The sequence below is a fragment of the Leptodactylus fuscus genome, chromosome 1, assembly GCF_031893055.1.
Source record: "Leptodactylus fuscus isolate aLepFus1 chromosome 1, aLepFus1.hap2, whole genome shotgun sequence".
Lineage (NCBI taxonomy): Eukaryota > Metazoa > Chordata > Amphibia > Anura > Leptodactylidae > Leptodactylus > Leptodactylus fuscus.
Genome location: NC_134265.1, coordinates 15,494,843 through 15,502,827, shown reverse-complemented (window position 1 = coordinate 15,502,827; position 7,985 = coordinate 15,494,843). Strand labels below are relative to the sequence as shown.

General features: G+C 41.9%; 1 pseudogene; it reads right to left on the bottom strand.

Moving 5' to 3' along the window:
- Nucleotides 1-1,299: 1,299 nt before the first annotated feature.
- LOC142189533 (uncharacterized) lies at nt 1,300-6,650 on the bottom strand (annotated as a pseudogene).
- Nucleotides 6,651-7,985: the final 1,335 nt, after the last annotated feature.

Here is a 7,985-nt window from a genome sequence, read left to right as displayed (position 1 = left end):
CTGCACATGTTGAACTCTTATTTTTAGGAGGTTTGATGCTTTTAATATTTGTTTGGTTTCCGCTTTTAACAACTAATATATATTTATTTGCATTTTTTCATAAAACATTCACTTTAAATCAAAATTGCATGAAGGTGCCTGTTTGTATATAGTACCAAGTGGAATTCTGACAATGCTGCAGGTGTCTACTTTAAGAAAATATATAAGTATGGGGGGGTTGGATGCTTTTTTAATGTTGCAATTTAGGTTTGATTTGTTCATCTCAAAACTGTGAAAATTGCTCTGGCTACTGGAGGTGCAAAATTTCCAGAGACCCTTGGCAGCAAAAAGGTTAAAACAACACAAAAAACGCAAATGCATATTGGACATAATTTTACACACAGCTGCAAAAATGGGCAGGAGAAAATTGTTAGGCACCTTTTCAAAATTGTGGGTAAATAACTTTGTTTCAAGCATGTGATGCTTGTTCAAACTCACCTGTGGCAAGTAACAGGTGTGGGCAATATAAGAATTTCACCTGAGAGCTAAAATTGTGGAAAAATATCAACAATCTTAAAGGGGTTACCTGGGATAAAATAAGAATTAACCAATAAACCCCCTCCCCTACCTAACTTCTAATTTACTTATATTAAAAAATATCTATAATTACCCATATCCCTGGGGCAGTCATATAACCACTCCAGGGACACTTTCTGGTCCATTTCAGTGCTTCCAAAACGGAATGTCACCAGTACTCTCCCTCCCAACCCTATCAATACTTATATGTCTTGCTATCCAGGTAAAGCTCCTCTCCTCTTCCTCTCTGCAAGCGCTTGCTCAGTCTGGAGGCACTCCATCTCTACTGCGCAGGTGTCACAGGTACTTCAGGGCTGTGCACGCACTAGGAGAGTGGGAGAGAAGCGCCTTCAGCCTGCGCACAGTGAAAAGTAAGAGCTGTTTCCCAGAGAGGAATATAGGTAAGTATAGTGTGTGTGTGGGGGGGATCTGAGTTAGCTAGTTGGGAAGAGCTAGTAGTGGGCAGGATAGCTTAGCTAGGGAGAAAGGGAGGGTGGTATAACAGAGTGAGAGAGGAGGGGGGCAGTAAGAGGGAGGTTGTGTGGAAGGTACACAGTAGAAAATTATACCTTATAAACAAATGCAGAAGATACCAGGAGCTCTCAGAGAAACACAGAAATCACTCAAAACACTGCTAAAGGCATATGGGTGAATTTATCAACAGACCTAGCACTAACAGATATTTAAAAAAAAAAAAAAAAAATAGTCCAAGAGTCTGTTTTCAACATTATTTTGTAGGACGAGTCAGAGTTTTTGATGGTTCTTGATCTTTGATTTACCTCTAAAACATTTCTCACATTCTGACCACGAAAAGGGCTTCTATTCTGTGTGGATTCTCTGATGTCTTACAAGTTTTGATTTCTCCGTAAAACATTTCCCACATTCTGAACATGAATATGGCTTCTCTCCTGTGTGAATTTTCTGATGTCTAACAAGAGTTGATTTATCTCTATAACATTTCTCACATTCTGAACATGAATATGGCTTCTCTCCTGTGTGACTTTTCTGATGTACATTAAGATGTATTTTCTGAGTATAACATTTCCCACATTCTGAACATGAATATGGCTTCTCTCCTGTGTGAACTTTATGGTGCAGATCAAGATTTGATTTCAACGAAAAACGTTTCCCACATTCTGAACATGAATATGGCTTCTCTCCTGTGTGAACTTTATGGTGCAGATCAAGATTTGATTTCAACGAAAAACGTTTCCCACATTCTGAACATGAATATGGCTTCTCTCCTGTATGAACTTTTTGGTGCAGATCAAGACTTGATTTCAATGAAAAACATTTCCCACATTCTGAACATGTAAACGGTTTCTCTCCTGTATGAATTGTCTGATGTCTAACAAGAGTTGATTTATTTCTAAAACATTTCCCACATTCTGAACATGAATATGGCTTCTCTCCTGTGTGACTTTTCTGATGTTGAGTAAGATTTGATTTCTGAGTATAACATTTCCCACATTCTGAACATGAATATGGCTTCTCTCCTGTGTGAACTTTATGGTGCAGATCAAGATTTGATTTCAACGAAAAACGTTTCCCACATTCTGAACATGAATATGGCTTCTCTCCTGTATGAACTTTTTGGTGCAGATCAAGACTTGATTTCAATGAAAAACATTTCCCACATTCTGAACATGTAAACGGTTTCTCTCCTGTATGAATTGTCTGATGTCTAACAAGAGTTGATTTATTTCTAAAACATTTCCCACATTCTGAACATGAATATGGCTTCTCTCCTGTGTGACTTTTCTGATGTCGAGTAAGATTTGATTTCTGAGTATAACATTTCCCACATTCTGAACATGAATATGGCTTCTCTCCTGTGTGAATTTTCTGATGTTCAGTAAGAATTGATTTCCTAGAAAAACATTTCCCACATTCTGAACATGTAAACGGTTTCTCTCCGGTATGAATTTTCTGATGTGTAACAAGACTTGATTTCTCTATAAAACATTTCCCACATTCTGAACATGAATATGGCTTCTCTCCTGTGTGACTTTTCTGATGTACATTAAGATGTGTTTTCTGAGTATAACATTTCCCACATTCTGAACATGAATATGGCTTCTCTCCTGTGTGAATTTTTTGATATTTTCCCCTTTTGCGACTTTTATTTTTTTTAACAGTCTGAGATGAATCAGTAGATTGGACGTGTATAACAGGATCAGATGACAGATCTTTGCTGTGAAGGGCTGAGGGTATATCTGGGGTAATGACATGTTCTTCATATGGATCTTGTGTGATACCATGATCCTCTGGTTTATAATCTGTAGGTATTAGACGTAAAACTAATTACTATTATATAATATAACCTTTAAAATTATATTGATATTTTATAACATTTCTATATAAGTTTCCCGACATAGCAGTTTAAGACATAGCAAAATTCAGTTAAGCACCATCTAAGGGTATTGAGGCAAGACAAGCAACGATCAACAATAAAAGTGTCAATGGTTGTAGTTTGCATTTGTCTGATGTAAGCTACATGGTGGAGTCGTTATAGTGATCATTCCTCTACTAAATTGCCATAATCTGCATAATTATCTGTCATAATCTGTAAATTATCTGCAGTACCTCCCTGTACATCACATGGTGATGTGCTGTTGATATTCTTACACCTTCTATAGCATGAAGGGCCAATTATCAGATATGAGCGTTTCTATAAATGCTTGCTCCTTAGGACAGTGCTGCATACAGATCACAATATCACCCCAGGACTTGGATAAGTAGATCATGAAGTTGCTGTGTTCCAGTCACCACTCTTTTCTTATAAAATGCTCAGAAGAGAATCGTAAAGGGGCCTGTGAGTCTTGAACCCTGTGAAATCTGGTCACTAATACAATACACAGCAATGCTAATACATTGCAGTGTATTTCTAAATCCATAGAGATCTATCATGGATTGTAGGGGGGGGGGGGTTGTTTTAGCTTTATGAGCATTTTGCACCTATTTGGTTTATATCATACTAGCTGCTACTTCGTCTGCGGTGATTGTAGAAGTGTGTAAATCGAGTCGCGGGTGAAATTTTACGAACGGGTTTAACGCCGCGTACATGTGACCGTAAACGCCCACCATAAATAGCGCGGCGCAAACACTCCTGTAACGCGGCGCTCGGCGTAAAAATAAGCACCAAATGAGTGTGAATGGACCCTTACACGTGTATTTGTAGACGTGTATTTTCAGCAAATACATGGGCGTTTAGTGGGTGTGAAGGAGAGCGGGGGGGGGGGGGGGTGCTGAATAATGCAATGCATTGCAATAGTAAAGTATTGCAATGCATTGCCTAATAGTGTGAGTGTATGCAGGCGTAATGTTTAGTTCAGTTAGTAGAGTGGGGGATTTCGGAGGCGGGGATAGGTAATGTGTGTGTTTCACAGTATTGTTTTTTTATTTTTTATTTTAATGCTAATGAAGTTTGCAGGCTGCATCCAGCAGCTTGCAAAACAATACCGTTGTACATCAGCAGGGGCTGTCCTGAACAATGCAATGCATTGCAATCGTAATGTATTGCTATGTATTGCATAATCATGCCAGTGCTATTGCAGGCTACGTAGCATAGCCTGCAGCAGCCTGGACACACTGAGCTGTGTGGGAGGCGTGGGAGATCTAGCGGCTGCTATAGGAACCTTCGTGGCGGCAGCCTAGCCCAGTGTAGGTGGTGGAGATGAGCAGGCGGATGCCTCCACGCAGCGAGGGACAGACGGGAGCCACGGGACAGGTAAGAGAAGGCGGCGGAGGATGCAAAGTTGGCAGGAACCGGAGACATGACGGGGGTAGTGCAGTGTATGTGCGATTGTGTAAGGGCGTATGTGAACTTACCAGTGTCGGGCTGGTGGATGGATCGTGCAGAGGAAACATCAGGGAGGTGATAACGGCATCGGTTACTGTTGCGGGCTGGAGGCAGGATTTAGTGTGCTGCGCCCTAAGGTGGAGGCGCAAAATGGTGGCGTGCTAGTAACACGTTGTTTATGTGTGCAAAGTGTGCATGCTCCTGTGAAGCTAGTGGAGTAGTGTGGTGGCCGGTGGCGCGGATCCTCCCAGCGGTGGGGGTCGGCAAACATGGCTGGTCCGGAGAGTGACAGAGGTAGGCTCCTGCAGGATGGTGAAGGTGAGGGTGAAAGTGGGAAAGTATATGTGAATGTGAGTGTGTGGGGTTAGGGGCTAGGCTGTAGGGGGTAATGTGAAGTTTAGGGGCTTGCTATGGTCCAAAGTGTGTGAGATTGCAGAGACGGTGATGTCAGTTTGTTTTTTTGTGGGGGTCCTGTGGAAAACGTATGTGGGTTATTGTGTTGAAAAGTAGCCTATTGCGCAAACGGGTGTATTAACTATGTTTGTGGAAAATTTCAGCCAAATTGGTGGAGCGGGTTTTGCGTCATTGACCGCCAAACATCCGAACATCCAAAGTCACAAACCCACAAACATTTCACATTTAGGATACTGCATGGGCCTGCCTGCGGAGCCATGATTCATCTGGGATCAGGGAGGTGTGGCCTTTGTTCACTGATATGTTTTTATACAATAGACTCCTGGCTGTCACAGCAACAGATTGCTGCCCCCAAATCTGTGCCAGTGAGACCCGGCAGCTAAGAGAACATAGAGCTTAAAAATCTACACAAAGTACAATCTGAGACTCTTCTATGGTAAATTCAGTGGTGACTCCTCACCTGGGCGGTTCCCGGTAGGAATGTCCTCCTCACCCTCCTCATCACCACTCACATAGGCCTCTGTAGTATTAATATTCTTCACAACTTTATCCGGAGTCAGAAGCTGTGAAAGAAATATTGTAAGTAACATCTAATACTGCTGGAGAACCCAAGACTGACCACAAGGACTTCACAGCCCGTCTACACATCATAGGGAATATCTCCATCTACCTGATCATCCTGTGGAAGAAGAGGACTGGGACATCTCTCCGGGGTTGTCCTCTTACTGGATCTACCTGTAGGAAACACAGACAGGGACTGAATTCATTCTGTACATACAAATAATGGAAGTCCATGTGTATATAGTCATGTCTATTACCTGCTGATGTGAGGGGCTGGTGGTCCTCCATCATCACCTCCTTGTACAGATCCTTGTGTCCTTCTAAATACTCCCACTCCTCCATGGAGAAATAGACAGCGACATCCTGACACCTTATAGGAACCTGACAACACAATGATACAGTCATCACCCCGACCCCTCCAGTTACTGTATAATGTCCCAGCATTCCCAGCAGTGTCACCTCTCCAGTCAGCAGCTCCAGCATCTTGTTGGTGAGTTCTAGAATCTTCTGTCCATTGATCTTCTCATGTATAAGGGCGTAAGGGGAAGGCTCTGTGATGGGGCTCTCACTGCATCCCCCTGACCCATGGCCATGGTTGCAGTCCCCCTGTGTCTTCTTTGTTATTGTGTAATCCTGTGTATGGAGAAAGATACTTAGGGAACATACAAGTTTTAATTCAGAAAAAAGTGGGAGATTTTGACCAAATTATCTAAAAAAAATAATGCATCTGGAGTAATGTGGTTAGTTCAGGAAATCTCATCTGCATTAACAGATTTTAACAAACATGGTGAGCAGTCAGTGCAACATGGTGGCTCAGTGGTTAGCATTGCAGCATTGGAGTCCTAGGTTCAAATCCTGCCAAGGACAATATCTGCAAGGAGTTTGTATGTTCTCCCTTTGTTTGCATGGATTTCCTCCCATACTCCAAATACATACTGATAAGGATAAAGTGTAATTGTGAGCCATACATGGGGCTCACAATCTACATAAAAAAAAAAAAAAAACTGAAAAAAAGGCGAGTGGTCATAGGCACCGACTACAGGACTATTGGTTATCATGATACATAATGCATCATATTGGGACCGATCCTCACATTTTCCTCTGTTCTGCTTGGAAGGTCTGGAGACTCTTATAGATTTTCTCTTCCTGATGTTTGACTTGTTAAATAACCCAAAAAGTATCATAGAAATCTAATAAGGTCACCTCTCCGGTCAGCAGGTAGATGATCTCCAAGGTGAAGTCTAATAATCTTCTGCTGATCTCATTCCTGTTCTTGTCCATTCTTGGTGGGTCGATCAGGAGCGTTCTGGGTTGGATGAACTGGAGAATCTAGCACTGCAGGTGGTCATAGAAAAACAGGAGAGGCTCTGTAAAATGTGGTTTATGTGGCATTCTATATGTTGATGTATTTTTTGTACATAATTCTGATTGGGTGTGATGTCACCTAGTTTAAGTTGTAAGGCGGAACCTATAAATAAATGAAACTGTAGGAAAGACTTCACATGTATGAAATGCATCGTGTGCTGGTTGTTCTTGGTCTGGTCAGACAATATCCTTAGCCCTTACAGGCTATTTAAGAACTGAGGCATCACAGACAAGGTACATGTTTGGCATTAAATTTAAATATTACTACAACAAATGGGGGCTCGTCCGGGATCCCAACAGTTGATTTCTTGAAGCCTGTTTGGGATTATGACACCCATCTCTGTGATGTCATGTATGTGTGTGGAGTGTTTTTGGTCTGTATAAGGTATAAAATGATGCTAATACATGATGCTTGGGAGTTAAGTACTAGTGGTATATTGGGGATTTGGCTACTGGCATTAAAGACCAGAGAACATGATGTCCCAGTCTTTGGGTGGCTGTTGTGTGTTAGTGCAATCTAAGCACAAGTGAGGTAAAAAGGAAGTTTGAAGAGTGGTATAGGTGACAGGTGGAGTAAGGTAGTCTGCAGTACTGTACAGGTTTGTTTCATAGTCATGGTAAGGTAGGCAATGAGGGGAGGCTCCGAATCGGTGAACCATAGGTAATTCGGGGATCCAAAAATTATCAGAACTCGGATGGTCCATAACTGCACTATAGACAGTGAAAAAGAATGCTGGTGGAAGGTTTGAGGATAGTCTTGCAAAAAATAACAACAATAATAATAATATAGTAAGTAAAAAAACCAAAAGAAACAGGTATGAGTCTGGAAAGATGTAAAATGCTGATGTAAACAGTAAGAATGAAGAGTTGTAGAAGGGGGAGGAGAGTCAGTTCTGTCCTTAAAGGGGTTGTCCGGGATAAAATGTAATTCCTACACTAATCTAAACACCCTCTCCCCGATTACTTTGTAAGTTACATAATTTATCAAAAATGTATATTTGCCCATATCCCTGGAGTGGTCATGTGACCGCCCCAGGGACATTTTCTAGTTATCTGGTGACATTCCGTTTCCCCAATTCCAGAAACGGAATACTCCCTCCCACTCCATCATACTTACGTTTCTTCCTTTCAGACTTCCTCCTGTTTTCTGGCGCATGCAATACTCCCGGCGCTGCTCTGTGCTCCCACCCCTGCACAGTAGAGCTTGATTGCCGGCTGTAGAGCGCAGAGCAGCACCGGGAGTATTGTGTGTGCCAGCAGAATCAAAAAAGAGGGAGGAGTCGTCTCA